We start from the raw sequence: 23,776 nt of genomic DNA, 5'->3' as shown, positions 1-23,776 counted from the left end.
ATGTTAGTTTCATAATGGTCCAATAATTACAAATTAAAGTTTTCTTTAAAATCCTCTTTAAATGAGTCAGCTGTTCACAAACTACAAAGTATTCCTAAATGGGAATACCTAAAGTAAAAACTTCAAATTTCTATGTAAAGTAGAAATACAGTCACCTCTCAATTATAAAGGATTCGCTGTCTATTTGTCTGATTATGTGTTCATATAACTTCTCCCTTCCAATTCATGATGCTTCTTTCAGGCCTACTAGGTACCAGAAAAGACTAGCAGAACTGCAAGGAAGTAGAGCTGAAACTGTTGGTCAATTTCACTGTCCATTAAATCTCTGTAAAAATGAGAAAGAGAATGTGAAACAGATTCTGTATTTTCCACACTTCAGTTTTATCTAGAATTGGCTGTTTCTCCACTACTGAAAGGTGAGAGTTATGTGCAGTGCATGTATATCGAAAACCTAAAAAAATTCACAATAAACTTAGCAAAAAAGAAAAAAGAAAATTGTTCCTTACATCATCCAATTTAAAAAGAAAGACATCTTAAAATGATATATTTATTTAAGTTAGCTGAGTACCTGCCATAGAGTAAACAGTTAATAAATATCTGTTGATCAAATGAATAGATGAATTCAGATTGGTTCTACTCTCAAAGTTGATGACATTTTAGAGTCTTTTAACAGAGAATTACCTTTGACCTCCCTAACATTCCCAAATATCTTCTCCAAAGTTTTTTTATTCAATGAATACGATTTAAGAACCATCTTTATGTGTTACTCAAAATATGCCACTAGCATAAAACCTCACAGAGATAATGGTTCATCTTGTTTAACTTAGAAAAACTATTAGGATGGAATTAGAGGTTTGAGGATGGACATCACTATTAGCTTGCAAAGGAACACAACCAGAATGAGATAGCTGGGATTTTTGCATAAAATTTTGTGCTTGTAAAGGGGAAGTCACTGCAAATGGTTTACGTCAGTAACCTAAACACAGAAACCAAGTCCCAGGTGACAAAATGGCAACCCACTGGACAAATGTATATATGAAGTCCAGGGAAGGAGAAACATTAAGTGATGTTAAATGATAAAGTTATATAACAGGGAATCAACTAAGAATATGATGAAGGAGTAGTCTATGACACATTAAACTGTTCACCTATGAAAAGAAGAATTCCCTGAAGTATCTTCTCAGAGTCAACCCATGAAGTACTGGTAGCCTTACCACAAAATAACAGATACATTTCCCATGTTAGACAATGATGTGATGTGGGTACATACCAAAAGAAAATGAGAGAACTTTTACTCTTGCCTAAAAGGTAAGGCAATAAGCTACAACCTACATTTAGAGGTAATCAAAATAAAGTTTCAAGAAGCACAAGTCATCTTATTTCTATTACATCCATAAATAGTAGGCTCCCAAAGACAGAGTACTAAGTAAATTGCTACTATACCAAATATCCTGACTCTCAGTAGATGTGTCCTAAGTGCACAAGCAGACTTACGAATATATAGGTGATATTACTCAAAATGTTTTCCAGCCCAGTGATCAAGGAACCTGTGCCAGGTTTTAGGAGAAGGTAGGGTCTGTAGCACCTATGTGCTATGGGGAATCATAAGCACAAGGCTGCTCAGTTTTTTGATTTTAGAATTGCTCCTGTCCCACCTGTTATCCTTACTAAATTAAGCTCAACAGTATTTGAGCACAGTGAACAAGATGCTTAAGTCATGTCACAAGACACCATGAGCAATATCTATAGCCAGAGGGGGAGTTTCATCACCACAGAGAGCTGGGAACTTTGTAAAGAATAGGTAGGAAGAACATTATGCAACTCAGAAACACACGTAGTGATCCGAGAAGTCATACTATACCAGAAAGAAAACACTAAAATGATGCTATTACTGTATCCCATATGCATTGACTATACTCCTAGGCTGCAGTAACTAGGAGAAATATGAGTCATAAGGAACACAACAGACCCTTGGCATTCATGGACTTTTACATTCATGGTTTCACTCTTGGTTCAAACAATCTAGGACATGAAGCAATTTATCACTTTTCTGATAAGTGCATTTGAACCATAAGCTCCCTAAGGCTAGTATGAGAAAGGAGTTAATGGCTCTGATTCTGATCTTATTGTAGCTTGATGGCTCTCAAGGACACACTATAGAAATATTTATATAAATATCAAGTTTCAAAAACTTCAAGAGGTGTGTCACTCATAAATGCCTGCTGTAGGTCTTAATTCCATTAACAACAAAAAAATTTTTAACACGAAATTCCTAAACTGGAAACCACCACTCATTTACAGTGCTAACACAAAAAGCACAAAGGGGTGAATTAACAGAATAAAACAATCCTAAAGAAGTGGGAAGCAACTAGCCACCATGATGCTTCTTGTATGCCACATACCCTGAAAGTAGTACAAAGCTTGACTGAAGATTTTTAAACATGGATCTGTGCATGCATGTATCTCTGCCTTCCTTTCTATTATTAAGGATAGACCAACTATGCTCTTATCTAAGCCCAACCTCTCTCTCCACTTGTACATATTGCTTCAGCCATTCTCCATTTTCTTGTATCATCAGTTATTCCTCTTCACTGAAGAAATCTTAATACTGATTGATGTATACTACTTCTCTACTTTAAAAAAAAAATCCTTTAACTTCAACTTCCCTATTAAGCTGCCATGTTTCTCCTTCCACTCTCCCTTAAACTCATTCCAGTCAGAGTTTGTCCTTTACTAAAACTATTCTTCTCAAAGTCACCAATGACTTCTCATTGCTAAATCCAACAGTCAATTCACAATTCATCTGTAACTTCACCTTTCAGCAACATGTCACAGATGATCATTCTTCTTCCTTGAAATATTTACACGATTTAGGTTCATTAGCTTTCAGATTTTCTGAAAGCCAAATTTAAGTTTCCTCTTACCTCACTGGGTTTTCGGTCCCTGGCCTTCTCTACTACTTCTACTTTCCCTAACCCTGTTACTTAGAGTACTCCAAAGCTAAGACCTTCAATTGCCTCTAGCTATATTTACTGGATTACATCAATATTACCCCTTTAAAAATACCACCTACAACTAACGATTTCCATGGTTTACCTCCTTTATCTCAGACCTCTCACCTTAACTCTGGACCAGTCTATCTGTCTCCTTGACCTTTCCACTTGATATCTAATGAACATCTCTAACTCAGCATGTTCAAAACCAAATTCCTAGCCTTCTCCCCCTCATGTACACTTTGCATAATCTTTCCCTTCTTTATCAAATGAAACTCTATCTTTCCTATTATTCAGAACAAAGCATTACTAGAGTCATTCTTAACTCCTCTCTCTCTCCCTCTCATAATTCAAATCTAATCCATCAGCAAATCCTGGTCAAACCACAATCATCTCTCATCTCTAACTTTCTATGTGATCTCTCTGCTTCTGCCCTTGCTCCCTTAAAATCAATTTTAATTGATTTTAAATTAACTGTAATTCTTTTAAACTATAAACAAGATGATACTCACCAATGGCTCCCCATATCATTCAAAATAAAAGCTAAACACATATCTTAAAAGACCTAGATTCCCAGTCACCTCTATAACTTAATCCCTACTATTCTCCCCTCACTTTGCTGCAGCCACACTGAACGCTCTTTTGTTCCTGAACACATCAGCAGTATTCTAACATCAGGGCCTTTGCACCTCTTGTTCCCTCTGCTTGAAATGCTCAATCCTCACCTCTCTCATTTTTACTAGAATGTTACCTTTTCTGAGAGACTTTCCCTGACCACCCTATTTAAAATTTCCATCCCTCTTACTGTAATCTGAACTCTCTATCCTCTAGTCACTACTTTATTTGCCTTCATAGCACAACCATCTAACCTACTATATATTTAATATATTTATTTATCTTGCTGCTTGTAGACTTTGCTGCCTTAAAACTGAAGCTTAATGAAGTTAAGAATTTCTATTTTGTTTTCACTGTGATATAACATAGAACATTTTTCAGTGAGACTAGCTTCAAATTTCTTAGAAGGAATAAGGGATGGTAGAAAAAATTGAGCAAAAGATTCAAAGTTTTGAGAAAAATTATTTTAAATCTAGAAATATATACCCAGCTGATCAATCAACTGTGAGAAAAGAAAAACATTTTCTAAAAAAAAAAAAAAGTTCTAATATGCACAACTCAGAAAATACAACTTTCACCATTTAACCTTCTGAAAATTTATTTAAAGATACCTAAGAATAAAGGTGACAATGAGATCCAAGCAATACTGGAACTAATCCAGTATTAGTAATATAATGAAAAGAAATCTGAGAATGACACTTCAGCAAAAGGCCAAGGAAGCTCTGGTTCACTGGTTCATACTAAAATAGAACGTCCAGGATAAGTGAGGTATTTCTTCAAAAAGAGTGTAGATAACCTTACAAAAATGTTATTTTATGATGAAGGAACCTGGAAGTACAATTGTAGTGTGCTATCCATAATAACAGAGACATAGTTTTCCTATGAGAATTAAACAAAAATGATAACTTAAAACCGTGGCCAAAAACAAAGAACTATACATACACACACACACACACACACACACACACACACACACACACACACACACACACACAAAATGGTAGAAATATGAAATAAAATATAGTAATGATTCTGAGAAAATGAAGAAAAGTAAGAAATCTTTTACTCTGGAAAACAATGTCCATGTGTCAGTTAATTCTGGAAGGAACACAGAATTAAGTGATACTCTGAATTGATATATAATTGCTATATAAGAAATACTAGATATAATCATTTCTCTATGATATTACTTGGCTCTAAGGCATTCACAATGATCTTAAGATCATAATGATCATTCTGATTATCATAAATAAAGGGAAAATAACAAGTGTTGGCAAGATGTGAAAAAAACTGAACCTACATACATTGCTTGTGGGAATATCAAATGCTGAGGCTACTGTGGTAAACAAGTGAGTAGTCCTCAAAAACTTAAAAGAATTATAATATGACACAGCAATTTCACTCCTGGTATATATCTAAAGAAACTGAAAACAAGTACTCAAATAAATATATGTAAATATGAATTCACACAAGCACTATTCATAATATCCAAAAGGTGAAAGCAAACCAAATGTTTATATATATGATGGAGTATTATTTGAATATGAAAAGTAATGAAGTACTCATACAAACTACAACATAGATGAACCTTGAAAACATTATGCCAAGTGAAAGAAGCCAGACTTAAAGGTCATACAACACTGTAGGATTCCATTTATATGACATATTCAGAATAAATTCATAGAGACAGAATGCAGGTTGACACATACCTGGGACTGGGGAAAGGGCAGAAGGAGGAGAAACTGTTAAAAGGGTAAAGTGTTTTACTTTGGAGTGATGGAAACGTGAGGAACTTCAGAGAGGTGGAGGTTGTACACCACTGTGAATATGCTAAATTCTACTGTTTACTCCATTTTATGTTATGTGAGTTTTACCTCAAGAAATGATTTAAGAAAATGATTTTAAAATAAAAAGATATGTTGCTTTTAGAGGAGTCTTTACTGATTTTCTTATTATCAAAGTATTTAAAGATTTCCATAGTCTTCTTTAATATTGGAAGGCTCTTAGGAACAAATATTTTTGGTTTTGAAAATATATTTATCTAAAGTTCACTTATTTAAGTTCCATTTCAGTTTTGTTATTTCCTCTCTTAAGTTCAAGTAAAAAAAAAAGTTGTATTTTTAAAATGTTAGATCAGTACATCTCCATATTACAGGAGTAGGCATTTTTTTTGGTTTCTTTTTTATATTTTTAAGTTTTGTTCAGCTGTATTTAGGTATAACTGACCTCAATATAATGTAATTAAACTGTAAGATATTCAAAGTGTACACCATGATACGATGTACATATACATTGTGAAATGATTAACTGATAAATTAACTGGATTAATGGAATTAACACATCCATCACTGCACATACTTTTTTTTTTAGTGAAACATTAAATTTCTAATTTCTTGGCAAATTTCACTTCTGTAATACAGTGATATCAACTATAGTCACTATGTTATACATTAGATTTTCTTTATCTTATAGCTAAAAGTTTGTACCTCTTTACCAACCTATCCTTATTTTCTTCACCCACCCCCCAGCCCATGGCAACTACTTTTCCACTCTTTGTTTCTATGGTCTGACTTTTTTCCCCTTATTTTATAAACTCTACATGTAAGTGATACTAGGCAGTATTTGTCTTTCTCTGTCTGCCTTATTTCACTGGGCATAATGCACTCAAAGCCTACCTATGTAGTCACAAATGGCTGGAATGCCTTCTTTCTCAAGTCTGAATAATACTCCATTGTATATATGAATACTCTACTGTGTGTGTGTAGATATATACACACAGCACATCTTCTTTATCCATTCATCTACTAGTAGACACTTAAGTTGTTTCCAAATCTTGGCTACTGTAAATAATACTGCAATGAACACATAAGAGCAGATATCACGTCAATACCCTATTGGATATATACCCAGAAGTCAAATTGCTGGATGTTAAGGTAGTTCTATTTGTAATTTCTGGAGGAACTCTATACTGTTTTCATAGCGGCTACACCAATCTACATTCCCACCAACAGTGAACAAGGGGTCCCTTTTCTCCAGATCCTCAGCAACACTTGTTATCTATCTTTTTGATGACATTTTAAGAGGTGTGAGGTTAAGATTTTACTGTGGTTTTGATTTGCATTTCCCTGATGATTAGTGATGTTGGGCACCTTTTAATGTAGCTCTTGGTTATTTGTATGTCTTCTTTAGAAAAATGTCTATTCAGTTATTATGCCTATTTTTTAATCAAATTGGTTGTGTTTTTTGCCATTGAGTTGTGAGAGTTCTCTGTGTATTTTGAATATTAACCCCTTATATGATATATAATTTGCAAATATTTCCCCTTATTTGGTAGATTATCTTCTCATTTTTGTTGATAGTTTCCTTTGCTGCTCAGTAGGCTTTTAGTTCAAGGTACTTTTTTTTTTTTTTAAGGTTTTATTTATTTGACAGAGAGAGAGACAGTGAGGGAGGGAACACAAGCAGGGGGAGTGGGAGAGGGAGAAGCAGGCTTCCCATAGAGCAGGGAGCCCGATGCGGAGCTCGATCCCAGGACCCCGGGATCATGACCTGAGCCAAAGGCAGATGCTTAATGACTGAGCCACCCAGGCACCCCTCAATGTACTCTAACTTGATTTTTCCTTTTCTTCCCTTTGCTTTTGGTGCCACCCAGGCACCCCTCAATGTACTCTAACTTGATTTTTCCTTTTCTTCCCTTTGCTTCCCTTCCTTTTCTTCCCTTTGCAGATGCTTAATGACTGAGCCACCCAGGCACCCCTCAATGTACTCTAACTTGATTTTTCCTTTTCTTCCCTTACCCTTGTTTGCCTCTACATTTTTAAGTCTTTAGGCCATTTAAAGTTGATTTTTCTATATGGTATAAGATAGGGATCCAATTTCTCACAACATTACTAAAGAAACTATCCTTTCCCAGTGTCTATTCTTGGCTCCTCTGTCAAAAATTAATTGACCATATATGTGTGGGTTTGTTTCTGGGCTCTATGTGTCTGTTTTCATGCCAATACCATACAGTTGAGATTCCTAAAGCTCTGTGATATAATTTTAAATTCAGAAGTGTAATGCCTTCAACTTTGTTCTTTCTCAAGGTTGTTTTGACTATTTCGGGTCTTTTGTGGTTCCATACAAATTTTAGGATTGTATGTTTGATTTCTAAGAAAAATGCCAATGGACTTTTGATAGAGATTTAATTGAATCTGTAGATAGCTCTGAATGGTATGGATATTTTAACATATTAATTCTTCCAAGCCATGAGCACGGAGTATCGATCCATTTATTTGTGCCGTCTTCAATTTCTTTCATCAATGTCATAGTTTTCAGTGTACTGATTTATTCCTAGGCATTTTATTCTTTTTGATGCAATTGTAAATGGGGCTGTTCTCTTACATTTGCTTTCTGATAGTTCATTGCTAGTTTATAGAAATACAACACATTTTTGTATATTGATTTTTTATCCTGCAATTTTACTGAATTCATTTATTAGTTCTAACAGTTTTTTTTTTTTTTCAGAAGTCTTTAAGGTTTTCTATAAATATCTCTGCAAATACAGTTTTACACCTTCCTTTCTGATGTAAATGCTTTTTATTTCTTTTTCTTGCCTGATTGCTCTCACCATGATTTCCAGTTCTAGGTCAAATAAAAATGGTGAGATCCGCTCTTTGTATATAGGGAACATTACCTCCTTCATCATAATTGCTCACTACAAAAATAACTCTGATGAGTAGTCCACATAAAGAACAGTTAGGTCCTGGGAAGGGGAAAAAAAAAAAAGGCAAGTTTGGGCATTCCTGTCTTATTCCTGATCTTAGAAGATAGGCTTTAAGCTTTACAACATTCAGCATGATGTAAGCTGTGGACTTGTCATATATTGCCCTATCATGTTGAAGTATATTCCTTCTATACCCATTTTGTTGTCAGTTTTTATCACAAAAAATGTTGAACTTTGTCAAATGCTTTTTCTGCATCTGTTGAGATTATCATATGATTTTTATCCTTCATTTTATTAAGTGGCATATCACGTTGACTAACTTGTGGATGTTGAACCATCCTTGATTCCCTAGAACAAATCCCACTTGATCATGGTAGTTGACCCTTTTAAGATACTGTTGAATTCATTTCTGTTCAGTTTGTGGATGATTTTTGCATTTGTCTTTATCAGGGATGCTGGCCTGTAATTTTCTTCTCTTGTAGCATCCTTACCCAGTTTTGGTGTCAGGGTAATGCTGGCCTCATAAAATGGCTTTGGAAATACAGTTGACTCTTAAACAATGTGGAGATTAGAGACACTGGCACTTCATTCAGTAAAAATCCATTCATAACTTGTGACCCCCCCCCAAACACTTAACTACTAATAACATACTACTGACTAGAAGCCTTACCAATAACATAAACAGTCAACTAAGACATATTTTGTATTTTATATGTATTAGATACTGTATTTTTACAATGAACTAAGAAAATGTTATTAAGAAGCTCATAAGGAAGATAAAATATATGTATAGTACCATACTATATCAAAAAAAATACCCACATATAACTGGATCCACACCAGTTCAAACCCATGTTGTTTAAGGGTCAACTGTATTGCCTCTTCTATTTTTTGGAAGAGTGTGAAAAGGACTGGCAATAATTCTACTTTAAATGTTTGGTAGAATTCACCTATTAAGCCATCTGGTCCTGGACTTTTCTTTCTTGGGAGGTCTTGTCTCCCCTCATCTCCCCTCATCTGTCCTCATCTCCCCCCCCTTCCTCTCTTTCTTTCTTTCTATTGGCCACTGTAAGTTTTTGATGTAGTGTTCAATGATTCATTAGTTGCATATAACACCCAGTGCTCATCACAACACATGCCTGTGAGCTGGTACAGCCACTCTGAAAAACAGTATGGAGGTTCCTCAAGATGTTAAAAATAGAGCTACCCTACGACCCAGCAATTGCACTACGAGGTATTTGCCCCAAAGATACAGATGTAGTGAAATGAAAGGGCACATGCACCCCAATGTTCATAGCAGCAATGTTCACAACAGCCAAACTGTGGAAGGACCCAAGATGCTCTTGGGAGGTTTTCCATTACTTATTCAATCTCCTTACTAGTGATTGGTCTGTTCAAATTTTCTATTTCACATGATTCAGTCTTGGTAAGTTGTATGTTTCCAGGAATTTCTTCTGGGTTGTCTAATTTGTTGGTGTATAATTGTTCATGGTAGTCTCCTATGATCTTTGTATTTCTGTGTTGTCAGTTGTAAAATGTCCTCTGTAGTTTCTAATTTCATTTTTTTGAGTCCTCTTGTTTTTGTACATCTAGCTAAAGTTTTGGGAAAAAAAAAAACAAAAAACAAAAAACAACAACAGTTCTTGCAGCGCCTGGGTGGCTCAGTTGGTTGGGCATCCAACTCTTGGTTCGGCTCAGGTGATCTCTTGAGTAGTGGGATCAAGCCCTGCATCAGGTTCCACACTCAGTGAGGAGTCTGTTTGGGGGTTCTCTCCTGCACCTCCCCCCACTCACACGCACGTGTGCACTCTCTCTGAATAAATTTTTTAAATTAAAAAAAAAGAAAAATACAGCTCTTAGTTTCATTGGTATCTTCTCTTGTCATTTTAGTCACTATTTCCTTTATTTTTGTTCTTTGTTGTTTCCTTTCTTCTAATTTCATGTTTAGCTGGTTCTTCTTTTTCTAGTTCCTTTAGGTATATAGTTAGGTTGTTTATTTGAGCTCTTTCTTTTTTCTTACTGTATGCATTTATCACTATTATGAACTTCCCTTTTAGAACTCCTTTTGCTGCATTTGACTAGGGATAAATTTTATCATCTTTTTACTTTTCTATATATGCCAACCATTCTACCACAATTTTTATAATAAAAAAAATGCTTGCAATTTTTTAAAGGATAAAAATGTTAAATATGATGGGAATGCATACTAGAAGAGACCAGTTTGGGAAAGGATCTGAGTTATTCTAACTGGTATATAGGACTTAAAACAAGTTAAAAATGTTTTAAACAAGGAATGGTTTGAGGACAACATCCTGCACATATAATTTACACAGAACGAGCAAGAGGAGAATAAAGAAATATACACTTTACTATAAAGGGATGATTCTATCAAAGATTTATCCCTTTTCAAATTTTGAGATTTGACCATTTGTACCTGTGTTCTCATATACTATAGAGGAACCAAGATAAGTGTTCTGGTATTTCCCAGTAGTTACTCAGCTCTTTGACCACATCATTTGATAGCTTGTAGTGAATATAGAGAGAGATGAGAAGCATGGAGAAGACAAGAGAAATGGCAGCTTGACTGAGATGGAAAACAAACTATCTGATTCCATTTACTTCCTGAGTCAATCATGAACAAACATAAAGTGATCTAAAGTACGGATTTCAAAACTGCAAAGGCAATCCATTATTAGATAGTGAAATAAATTCAGTTATAGGAAGGAGCATGTATTAAATGAAATATCAAAAATTAGAATAGAATAGAGCACAGCACACATTCCAGTCAGGGTTAAAACTATTTCAACTTTTATTTCAGTTTCATTGGTATACTTATACCTGTGGAAAATGGCTCACGAATGTAAAATTTATTTCTTACAATGGGTTGTGGTTAAAAAAAAATGTGAATGCCTATCTGATATATCTTCAATTCCAAATTCAATAATTCTACTTCTGCTACTCCTTTAATTCAGTGAAGGCAGGCGGGTGCCAAAGGGGGAAGAGACAGATACGGATTCAAAAAGCATTCTATAGGGAAAGTGCTACAAGTCTCCCAGCAGGAAAACATTCTTAAGTCCCCCCCCACCCCCCAAGGCTCAGTTAAATGAGAAGGAAAACAATTAGGAAAAGATTGGAAACTGGTGACTAGATATAAAAAGTGGAAAGAAACTGATCAGGGAACTCTGAGCAACTATTAGAGAACAACATCATTCCCTGAAGCCTACAATCTAAATATGGCAGTATGTATAAACACTCTCTCTCTCACACTCACACTTTTTATACATGAATCTACAAAACACATTACTATATAAGAATATTGTTACAGATAAATGTTTTTGTCCCCCCAAAATGCATATGCTCAAATCTTAATTCCCAATGTAATGGTATTCAAGTGAGGCTGTTAGGAGGTGATTAGGTCATGAGGGTGGAGCCCTTATGAATGGGATTAGTGCCCTTATAAGAGGACCCCAGAGAACTTTCTCATTCCTTCTACCACGTGAACACACATAAAGAAGATGGTGGTCTATGAATCAAGCACTGGCACCTTTATCTTGGACTTACCAGTCACCAGAACTATGAGAAATAAATTTCTGTTGTTTATAAGTCACCAAGTCTACTATATTTTTGTTAAGAGTAGCCCAAAGAGACTAAGGCAGGTATTGATGGTATCCAATTTTTGAATGTACATTTTGCATAAATATATGCTTACCTTTCAGGAGACCTTTACTGATCCACAAATCTAACTGACACTTGAAAATGCATGCTCTTGTTACAGGTCAAAGATGACTTCAGACTCAGTACAAAACAGTTCTCCAAATACAAGTCTTGATTGGCAAATAGGAAGCAAAGAAGAATGAAGAAATAGAGATCAGCTGAGTCTTCCCTCAACTGAGCTGCTGGCAAAAAAGCAAATACCTAGAAAAATAAATAAATAAAATAGCTTCAAACATTCCTATCCCAGAAGGAACCCTAAACCAAAGCAAACAATGAAAAAGGAAAGCTGAAAAAATTTATGACATATTATTTTAGGCTTTTAGAGGATAATTGTTAGTCTACTCACTAATCACTTTTTCTATCATCTATTTTAACTACTGGAAGAAAGGAAATCATTTCATTATACCTACAATAAACAGTATTATAATACAAAAATTTTTAAATCAAAACACCTCAATATAAAACAAATCACATGTTAAACTTCATTTCACCGAAATGACATAAAAGTGTTCAAATAATGAACACACTATTCTAATATAGGAAAATAATACCAAGTATTGAAATTACATAAAATTAAAAAAAATTGGAAATTTAACATTTGAAAACAAATATGGAAAAAAATTCCATTGAAAAGGATTCCATAGAATTAATAAAATGTAAAATTAGAATACTGATGTAGCAGTGTAACAAGTAAATATTTGTGAATTTAAAATTTCCATAGCCTTCCTGCATAAAGAAAGAGAAAAATATCACCTTTAGTAATATTCTTCCAAAAATCATATCTGACATAGATATAACCTGTATGAAATCTGCAAGAATGAAAACTGAATTTCTTAAACAGCTATCTAATTTAAGTAAAGAATCTCTTAATTTAATAAATTACTAAACATTATCATCACTTTCCTCTAGATTTCATTCTGTATTAATTTACTCCCTATAACCTGTTTGAACTTATTGGTGGCTCAGCATATGTACAAAAAGACAAAAGTAATTAGGTAACATAATGTGAAACATAAATAACACAGAACTGAAAAACATTATGATAATAGATATAACTGAAACATAGTGAGACTCAAAAGAAATTACTTACTTAAAATACATTTTAGCATCATATGCTATTAAAACCAAGTAATACGGTATGAGTTCTAAAGAATAGAAATGAATGTGGCATTGATCTCTAGCCAGATTAACAGAAACTTCTGTGCTCTTGTATTGAATACAATTCATGTTTTCTTTGTTTGATAAAGAAAACGATTACATTCTGATGTAGCATTTCCTTATTTTAACTTTCAGTCTTACCTGAAAAGCTAACAACAACTCATTTTTAAATTATATAATATACATGCAAAATACACCTAAATACGGTCAACACCTCCTTGGACAGTAATATAGGCACATGCTTCTTCTGTATGGTTGAGCTAAAAATTATTACACCACTAAAATAAAGCAAGTCTCTATTTCTCATTTTTCCCTTGTAAAAATACAGACCATTTTTATTCTATGGATGGCTCTTTAGAATGAAAGACATTCAAATATCTTTCAACTATTCCAAGATATGTGTACTTGACAAATGTGTTTATGTAACAGTTAATATATATTGTCATACTTACTGTGCCAGTATCATTCAGAGAATGATGGCTATTTCCTCATGGTGTGGAACAGTAACCAAAGAAAAACTGACAACATAATCAGTGTCCTGAAAAGTTATACTTTGTTTTGTTTCTAAATACATACTTTACACTCAGGTCAATTTTACATTTCTTATACTGCTTGGATCGTAATTTACTTTCTTGCTTCAACAGAATATATCCAATAAAATATCTCACTGGCATAACCATCAGAAACCAAAGGAGAAGAAAGACTACAAGGCAGAACTGGATAACACAGAGGGTTTATTTGTACAGTAAGACTGTATGAAACTAGACTTCTTCAGCAATCTGTAGGCAGAAAAAATGTTTACCATAGTCTCACTGAAAGGATATACCGGTTCTTTTTCTAGTTATTCTCTATGGAATTGCATAAATATTGAGAAATCTAGAAATAGACATACACTTGCACATATAAAAATTATTGTCAGTGTGTAAGTTACTGCTGCCCTGGGACTGCAATAATTTATGTAACATCTGTTTTCATATTTTTCTAATTTTTTTCCTAATTAACATGCATATTTAACACATAAATGCTCAGACCACCTCTTTTTTCTGCTGACTGTGCCTCTTTATTTTTGAAGTTGTGCACTCCTAGGGAGAATTCAGCAGAGTTGGAAACCAAAATCTTATTGAAAGCACTAATTTTAAAATGTAAACAACAGTATTAAACCAACTTTCAAGAAAATACTAAAGTCTTAAGAGTTTCCACAATAACCATTCAATCTGCCAACAACAGTCATACAGTAACTTAAGGTCCAAATACTAAAAAGCAAATATAAGCTTAATTCCAATATTATATTAATCTTCTTGATTTCTTTTTAATTTTTATAAAATCTGAGAAACCTGCTATAAAATCTATGATTTCTTGTCTTTGTAAAAGTTTTAGTAGTATTTTTAAATTGTTATGCCTCAGGCAACTAACATACATGAACACATTACATATGGTAAGCATCAAGAAGTATGTAATCAGCTATATGTTTCTGAATTTCAAACTTCAAATCCCGTGCAGACGTGAGGAAAGGGGAAAGTTTTTATTCTGAAGTGCATTCAAGTACAATCAACTTCTGGAAGCTCTTAATCTGTACTAATTCAAAACACTACTTATCTTTATTTTTAATAGAAAAACTAAAATTAGAAGCCGATCAAACAAATGCTACAATACTAAAGTATTCCTAAAAACCAATGTTTAATATGCCAACACTGTGACTCCGTCTGCACTTACCTCACTTTAGAATTAAACACTTTGTATCAAACTGCCTAATTATATATTTCAGTCAGTCATTTATTACTTCTCATCTGTTGTCAGGACTGTTCTAGGCCTTTGTAAACACGGAAATTCTCAACCCTCATAGAACTTACATTTTACTTGGGAAATCAGAGAGTATCCAATAACAATGCAAATATATAACTGCAAACAGAGATAAAGGCTATTAAAAATATTGGAAGGGGTGAGCCTTTGTAATAGGAGACTTGATTTAGCTCAGAGGTCAGCAAAGACCTAAAGAAAGACTATTTAAGATAAGATCTGAAAAGTATGAGAAATGTTATAGTCTAGGCACAGCAAGTACTAAGGTCCAAAAGCATTAAGGGAAAAGCACATTCAGAGTCAAGAAAGAGAAGTAACAGGCCAGTCACAGCGAGAGAAGGAATATATGTGAAACAAAATGGGGCAGAAGTCAAAAAGGGAAAATAACTATAGGGTTTTAAATACAGTATGACAATCAACTTCACACTGAAAATTTATCAAATTTGGCTGAATTATGTAGAGGAGTGAGAAAGGTACAGGGGAGAAGTTAAGTGTGAGATGACAGTAGCTTAGACTAAAGTGATGGTGGTAAAGAGAAAGTAGAAGAGATTTATGAGCAAACAATCAGAAGAATTTGGTGAAAGATTAGATTTTGTGGAGGATGAAGTTGGATAGCAATTCCATTCACTGATATAGAGAAACCTGGAAGAAGATCAGCTGTTGGAAGAAAGAGCCCAAGTTAGAATAGGACATATTATGGGATTACCCATTGGAGATGTCTTCTAGGGAGTTCAATGTAAACATCTAGAGCTATAAAAGTCTGGAGCTTTAAGAAAAGTCTGCGCTAGGATCAAATTTAGAATTTATTAGAATATGGGTAGGAAAAAAAAAAGATGCCTACATCGCTTTCCCACCTCCCAAAAATATCCCACACACATGCTGTATCTTCCTCGTTTCTAGGTATCATACCACCTCAGAACAGAAAGACATATACTCCATAATGTGACAAACTCATTTAGCCTGTGACTGGTTAACTCCATAAGGCATATTTGCCTTAAGTTGCTAAATAATAGTCATCATTTATCGTAATGCCTACTAGAGATCAGAACCATTAAAAATATGTTGAAGCACTCTAAAAACGCGCATCAGGTCATTAATCCTCACAATAACCTTAGAATTTAACAATTATTGAGCCTACGTTTCAGATAGGGACACTGAAGTTTAGGAAAGTATCAGAGTTGCTAGTAAAGCCAGTAAGTGACAGAGGCACGTTTCCAACCCAAGCATACCTGAAACCACAGCATTTTCTTTCCATTAAAAATGTAGCAGGTATAGTGTCAAGAGTCTGGTTTCAATCCTGGCCCCAGAAGACTACTTAAGCTCTCTTACATTTCCTCACCTGCAATTCTTATGTTGCTACGAAATACTGACATTTCAGGAAACATAAAAAGCCTCTGTCACAGCCTACTGGGTTGTGCATCACCAATCATATGACTTGTTCCTTCACCACCGGAGCTCCAGTTGAGAGAGGACTTAGAGCAGAAACTAAGGCTGACACTGAAAGCTTTGAAAATTTCACAGTATAGGGCATAGCAGGTCATCAGGAACAGTACCTCAGCTTACCCCTGTTCTTCCTCTAATGGAGGAAGAGTAGTTTCCATCAAAAGAGCCAGAAGCCAATATCCTAAAACCTGTAGGTGGAGAGTTCAGCAGTGTTTCTAAAACTTTACAGTGCATAAAAATCACCTGAGAAACTTCTTAAAATGGAGATTCCCAAGCAGATCCTATCAAGGATTCTGATACAGAAGTGGAATAGATCACCCTTCAAGCTTTCTAAAAGGTATCTACCTACAACAACCACTTTCCATTCTTCAGGCACATAATTTTTAAACTATTTGTTGAACATATATATTACTTCATTTAGCCCAATTAAATTGTACCCAACTTGGGGCACCTGGGTGGCTCAGTTGGTTAAGCATCCGACTCTTGATTTCAGCTCAGGTCATGATCTCAGGGTTGTGAAATTCAGCCCCACGTCAGGCTCTGTGCTGGGCATGGAGCCTGCTTAAGAGTCTCTCTCTCTCCCCCTCTCCTTCTGCCCCCCCCTCTAAAAAATAAAAAATAAAATAAAATGAATTGTATCCAACTTAATATAAACATTTCAGATATTTTTAACAACTACTATCAAGGTCCTTTCCAATGGAAAGAGGGATGATTAAACAAAAGCAGTTTTAACTATACATAAAATGCCTCCATCAAAACTGATCTTCCTAAATACAGATTTGTCTTATGATTAAAACGAAGTCATCTAGAAATACATATGTCAAAAGACATAGGAATGTTTAAGGGAGATGAATGGTTCATAAAGAAAATTTTATCACAAAAGTTAAGCTTGAGTCAAAAAAAACCCATATTTTGATTAAAGAATCTTGTAAATATGTAAGAGGGTCTAACACAGTAACAGTTTTTCAAAAAATGGATTAAGAGACCACATATAACCCTATCTCATGACACTAACAGATGCTAACATACACTAATACCAAAGAAGCATTCAGGAAAGAAAATGTCTACCATATTTCCAGACACTTCAGATCAATTAAAAAAAATTAATGTCTATCTTTCCTTCTACATAAACCGCACTGTCACTATGGAAGCATACATTCCAGTCACTGTTCCAACAGCTCCCATCAACTTGATCTACTGGCATACTCAGTCAGGGCTGCCTTAACAAAATTCTAGTGACTTAACGATTCTAACAAATTCCAAAACTCCAAACTTTCATCCAAGGTTAACTTAATTTTTTTAATTTTGAAATTTCAAGATAGATATTTTTCTTTCAAGGCTTATCTGTGAAGTTAAATAAGGGCAGTTAAAATTTAAAGTTTATTACATAGTATCTCTTTGTATTTTTATGAATCAAAGAAAATACCCACTGAAGTTTTTGTTTTTGATCCTGTGACTTACATTAGGACCATGATAGGGAATAGAAAGCTAAAAATAATAAAAGTTGCTTGAAAAAGAACTTCAGTAACAGTAACATCGGTACAATACAATGGTGCTGATATTTACATAGTATATCTCATTTAATGCCTCCTCACCTCTACTCTATCCACACACCCTCCAAAACAAACAATCAAACAAAAAAACCAGCTATGAGGAGCCTTAGCACACTAACTTGTTCAAGATCTCACCATTAACAAATGATATAGCTGGGATTTGAACCCATGTGATCTGAACCCAGAGTCCACATGGTGTTAACCATAACACGCTACATTAATTTAAAAGCAGTATTAAATGTAATTTACCTGACCTTCTCAGTCTGTTCAAGAACTCCCTTAACTTTATAAACCTTTATGCAGCCAACAATCCCCAAAATACTGACACAATACAAATCTTTCTGGCTTTTATGTTAAATGAAATGCTTCCATGCTGTCCAATAATAAACCATATCTTCACGTCCTAAATGACTCTTCATCTCAAAATACTATATAACATTATTTTCTCTCAAATAGTCATGCTCATTCATTTTCACTAACCACAGTCAGTACCAAGTTAGAGCCTATACTACCTATACTACCTATACTACCAGAAGCTCCAGGCAAAACAGAAACCAATGTATGTACAATGCAAGAAGATACTTTTTGTGATTTAAAGATTGTATCTTCTGCTATTTCTCTCAGTGCCAACAAGATAACCTCTCTTCCCTATATTCTGGTTCCATTTAGAATCAAGCTCTAAACACAAAGTTCAAATTAGCTTAAGAAACTGACCAGTCTCAACCACTTGAGGTTCATTCCAATCTTGAAGATTAGTCTAAATACCCTGAGAAAGTTAGAAAATTCCAGGAATTGTGGTTTCCCTAAGAAAGCTGCAGATTCAACCTGACTCCATGAGATGAAAAATTCCCTTAAGCTTTTAGTCTTTGTCCATTTCCTGTGGCAGACATAAGGCATGGGCCTTTTCAAAGTACACATCCTCCACAGTACAATAAGGAACTAAGCATATTTGTAATTAAAGTATTCCCTTCTTTTAAGTATGTTCCTGTAACTAAAATGAAAATAAGACTTTTGAAGAAATTATTTTAGATTAAACAGGCTGAAAGTTTAAGCATTGTCCATAATTTTATTTTGTATTCTAAATTCTCAGTTCCAGGCTAATTAAATTATTCTACATCTCATTAACTACTCCTCCTTATGTTATTCCATTTGTTTCAGATTCCGTTTTTTAATCTGCTGTCTTTTTATAACATTACCTGTCACCTTTTATCCAATAAACACTGTAATTTATCTTGTTCACACTATGCAAAAAGAAAAACTCAAACCATACTTAATTGCACTGGAGGAAAGTCTATGAAAGTAGTCATTGTCTCAAGTTATTCTTGAGAATTCTGAGGAAGCTTTAATTCTCAGAAAACAGAAGTGGACAAAACTAATTATAACTAAAAAGAGAAGAGATAATAAGTTAGCTCTACAAAGGACTCAATTACTGAAGATACATTTTTTTCTGATTTGTGGCTCATGACTTTCCCATCACTTACTTTACTACCAAACTACTTTTCCTTTATTGATCTGACTGCCTATTAGCTCCTTCTCAAAAAGAAATAAAGGAAATCTAAACTGGTTAATTTTGCTGATCATTAGCAGCATAAAAAAATTGTTGAATCAATTATCAGGCACACAGTGAGTATTACAGAAAGATAATTCCAATGGTGGTATAGAGTACTTACAGAGAAACTAGCATAGTAGCTTTAGAAAGGGAGGACTGAGATACAAAAAAGTATCAGAAAAAAATGGTGGAACTTAGACATAGAAATGAAAGAAGAGAAATAAATTTAGTAAATTCTAACTTAAAAGTTAGGCAGATTATTTGTGCTGTGAGAGGACTAAAAAAGGTGGGAGGAGAAGGGGTAAGAAAAAAGTTAAGAGAAAAAGTACATACTATATCACTTCATATATACAGCTACCTCAATATCCTGTACCCCAAAAAGTATGTTGAGGATAAAAGAAAAAATGAATAAATGATCTCAATTTTATTTTTGCTTTTATAACAGTAATTTGAATTTAATTTGCTTACTAGGGTGATGTTTCTAAACTCACAACTAATTGCCTAACTACTTGAGACTCCTTTTTTTTTTTTCTTTCTAAGTTTCCTTGGTTTTAAACAACATTCCTGGGAGCCTAAAAGTATCCCCAATTGAGTATTCTCTTCTAAAAGCTGCCAAATTGTGGTCTCTATGATTCACCTAATATCTCACTTTGAGGTACTAACAGGTACAAATAATCCAGCTGAATTTTAAAGTTTGCATTAGGTTACTTGTTTAGTAGGTTTGAAACTAACACCCCAACAATATAAATACAAGAAGATCCCACATATATCAGTGCTTTCAGTCTCCTAACTTAATAAAACAGCAGTAAATTAATTTACATTACTAATGTCATTTATTTTTGCTACTCAAAAGGATAACTTTTTAAATTTATTCTTCAAACCACTTTAAAAATATTTAAAGATTCCAAGCAAAATTATTACTGTGGTCTCATATTGTAATAAAATGTATAAAACTAAAAATATTCAAAATCCTTTAAGAAAAATGCTCTATGAGGTTAAGAGATTATAAAATGGCTAAATGAAAAGAGGAAAATCATAAATATGATATAGTATACCAAAACTTTTAGTTTTATAACCCAGATGGGTTACAAAGCTATTTCAAAAAAATTACTCTTTTCTATTTTGTATGCCAGAAATTCAGCAAGCACTCTGAAGTTCTTGGCTATTACTCTTCAAGGGCAAAAACCCAAATAAGGCACCCAAATCTTACAACATTAAAAACAAAAATTCCCCAAAGACAATCTTATAAGAATTGATGCTCAAAGTCTTTTGTGTTTATCTTTAATTTCTCTCATCCAAGCTAAAAGAAAGGACATGTGACAGTAAATGCATGATTAACTACCATGCTACACAAGGACAGATTTCAAAAGGCTTGTTGAAACCTTCAAAAAAGCTGGAACCCTATTAAGAAGGACATCCTTCCCAGCCCTCTATACTAGCCTGTTCTTTGAATAAGTGACTTGAGCCCCAGGTCACCTCCCAGAACAGTATGTGTGAGGGAAAAAAAGCCACTAAAGACTAGGTTACCTAATCCAAAATTGTTGATGCTTTTAAAATATGATGGCATACATATTCACTGAATACCATCTTTCATAGAAAATATTTAGAAATGACCTTATCTAAAGATTCTCATTATGTAAAATTTCCTTTAAACTTAGAACTACCTTTCTGAGCAATGCCTGATGATATTAATTTCTCAGGCCATGATACTAGGGTGGGAGTGAAGGTGGGAGGAGGATGTTCTAAAAGAAAGACTCTTCTTTCTCAGTCATAACATGTTTAAAATGAGACAGGAAGTTTCAGATTAAGCCACTTCTTCCAGCTCTTAAAACAAAGGAATAATGTTGACCAAAAAACAGAGCTCACCTGGTAATAAGATTTGACCACGTATATATTATGTATAAGTACTTTTAGGAAATAGATTGGTAAATCATTTTCTCAAGTATGAGAATTAAAAAAACACTAAATTCAAAAAATACTGTAGTGTATTTTCTTTTGACTAGAATTACTCTAATTTGACCCTCAGTAGCTTACTTTGTTTTGAGCTGCATTTAACCAAGATTTGGTACATAAAACCACTTAATATAACTTCATTAATTTCCTAAGAGCCCTATTTTCAGTTCAACTTAGTCTCAGATTTCCACATACCCAAAACAGCCATCTTTAGATTGATAACGGTTTTCTTCCAGACTAATATTTCCTCAAACAAAAAGTTCTCATCAGAGCAAAAACTCTGCAAAGCAGCAGAGCTGCATTTCCTAATGTAATGGCCCTTCCCAGCTTCATACAGTTAACAATATCAAGGTCACGGTTCAGGATGATGTGTAGTAAGATCCTGAACTCACCTCCTTTCATGGACACAAAATTTACAACTATATTTGAAATAATTCCTTCTAAAGGGGGCCTAGATACTGGATGAAAAAAGCCTCCACAATAAAGGAGAACACCACTATGGGTAGAAGAGGCAGAGATAAAATCTCGCTAATAAGCCACACCCCAGGTGTGGTGCTCCATGGACAGGAGGAATCTCGGAGGTATGGAAACTTCCCCTGAGGAAGGAAAGATTCAAGCTCTACATCATGCACGCCAACCCTAATATCCTGCACAGGAGAGACAAGACTTCAAAATGCCTGGCTTTGAAAACCAGCAGGAAGTACATCAGGAAAGCTACAGAACTATAGGGAAAGGAAAATCCACTTTTAAAGGGCTCACACACAGACTCACTCAATCCAGAAACCAATCAAAAACACCATATCAAAAAAAAGTTCACAAAACATAGGTAAAGGAAATCTACTTACCAATCATGGAACAAGTGCCAGAAAGGCAGGAGGCAGTTGGACCTCACCCCAGATATTCTTGCTAGTTCTTCAGCCATGTTGATCCCAGTACTGGAGAGTGCCATTTTGGAAACCTCCCTCAAGACTACTAATAACAGGGGGAATGCCCCACTAAGAGTTCCATACAACCCAGCACTTCAGCCAGACCTTGCAGCTGACAGGACAGTAACTCTGCCTAGCAGTGTGCCTGTAGCAGTTACAGCCCTGTCACAACAGGAGGGTACACAAAGCCCACACAGGGAATACATCTGGAGCACCAGGCTCTGGTGGCCAGGGGGGACTGCACTTCTGGGCCCCAGAGAACAACTCCTAAATAAGATTGCTCCTTCAAAACCAAGAGATATAGCTGAACTACATAAGTCACAAAAATAAACACAGACAACTGGACAAAATACAGAAGAATACATGTCAAACAAAAGAACAAGACAAAACCTCAGAAAATGAAAGAAACAAAATGGAGATAGGCAACCCATCCAATAAAGAATTAAAACTAATGGTCATAAAGATGTTTACCAAACTCATGAAAAGATGAACACAGTAAGAACTTCAACAAAGAAATAGGAAAGATAACTATACCAAGAGAGATTATAATTAAAATGTCAAAAATTAAAGATAAAGACAATCTTTTTTTTTTTCCTTAAGATTTATTTATTTGGGGCACCTGGGTGGCTCAGTCATTAAGTGTCTGCCTTCCGCTCAGGTCATGATCCCAGGGTCCTGGGATCAAGCCCCACATAGGGCTCCCTGCTCAGCAGCAAGCCTGCTTCTCCCTCTCCCACTCCCCCTGCTTCTGTTCCCTCTCTTGCTGTCTCTCTGTCAAATAAATAAATAAAATCTTAAAAAAAAAAGATTTATTTATTATTTGAGAGAGAGAGTGACACAGAAAGCAAGTGAGTAGGGGGAGGTGAGGAGAGGGAAGGAGAAGGAGAGAGAATCTCAAGCAGACTCTCTGCTAAGCATGGAGTGCTATGCGGGGCTTGATCCCATGACTCTGAGATCATGATCTGAGCTGAAATCAAGAATTGGACGCTTAACTGCCTGGGGCACCTAGGCATCTCAAAGATAAAGACAATTTTAAAAGCAGCAGGGGAAAGCAATTAGTCACATGTAAGGGAACCCCCACAAGACTATCAGCCAATTTTCCAGCAGAAACTCTGCAGATCAGAAGAGAGTGGGCATGATATATTTAAAGTGCTGAAAAGGAGAAAACTTAACACCAAGGATACTCTACCCACCAAAGTTATCATTCAGAATTGAAGGTGATATAAAGAGTTTCCCAGACAAGAAAAACCTGTAAAAGTTCATAAACACTAAAATGGCTTTCCAAGAAATATTAAAAGGACTCCATTAAGAATAAAAGGAAAGGCCACAACTAAAAATAAAATATATGAAAGAAAAAAAACTCACTGGTA

At 34.7% G+C, this 23,776-nt stretch overlaps 1 protein-coding gene across 10 annotated transcripts in view; it reads right to left on the bottom strand.

The window, feature by feature from the left end:
* Positions 1-23,776, bottom strand: part of TBC1D5 (TBC1 domain family member 5) — a 579,609-nt gene that overhangs the window by 414,779 nt on the left and 141,054 nt on the right. For 6 of the 10 annotated variants that reach the window (XM_027583568.2, XM_027583572.1, XM_027583576.1 and 3 more), the window contains exon 3: positions 12,023-12,228. The exons of 2 other annotated variants lie outside the window; for them this stretch is intronic. The gene's annotated coding sequence lies outside the window, so the exon portion shown is untranslated. Of the gene's footprint in view, positions 1-155; positions 326-12,022; positions 12,229-23,776 lie in introns of those variants that run through there. 2 more of the 10 variants (XM_027583569.2, XM_027583577.2) reach the window with 2 other exon arrangements.

This window comes from Zalophus californianus, chromosome 1 (genome assembly GCF_009762305.2).
Source record: "Zalophus californianus isolate mZalCal1 chromosome 1, mZalCal1.pri.v2, whole genome shotgun sequence".
Taxonomy (NCBI): Eukaryota; Metazoa; Chordata; class Mammalia; order Carnivora; family Otariidae; genus Zalophus; species Zalophus californianus.
This window is presented reverse-complemented; position numbering and strand designations above follow the sequence as displayed.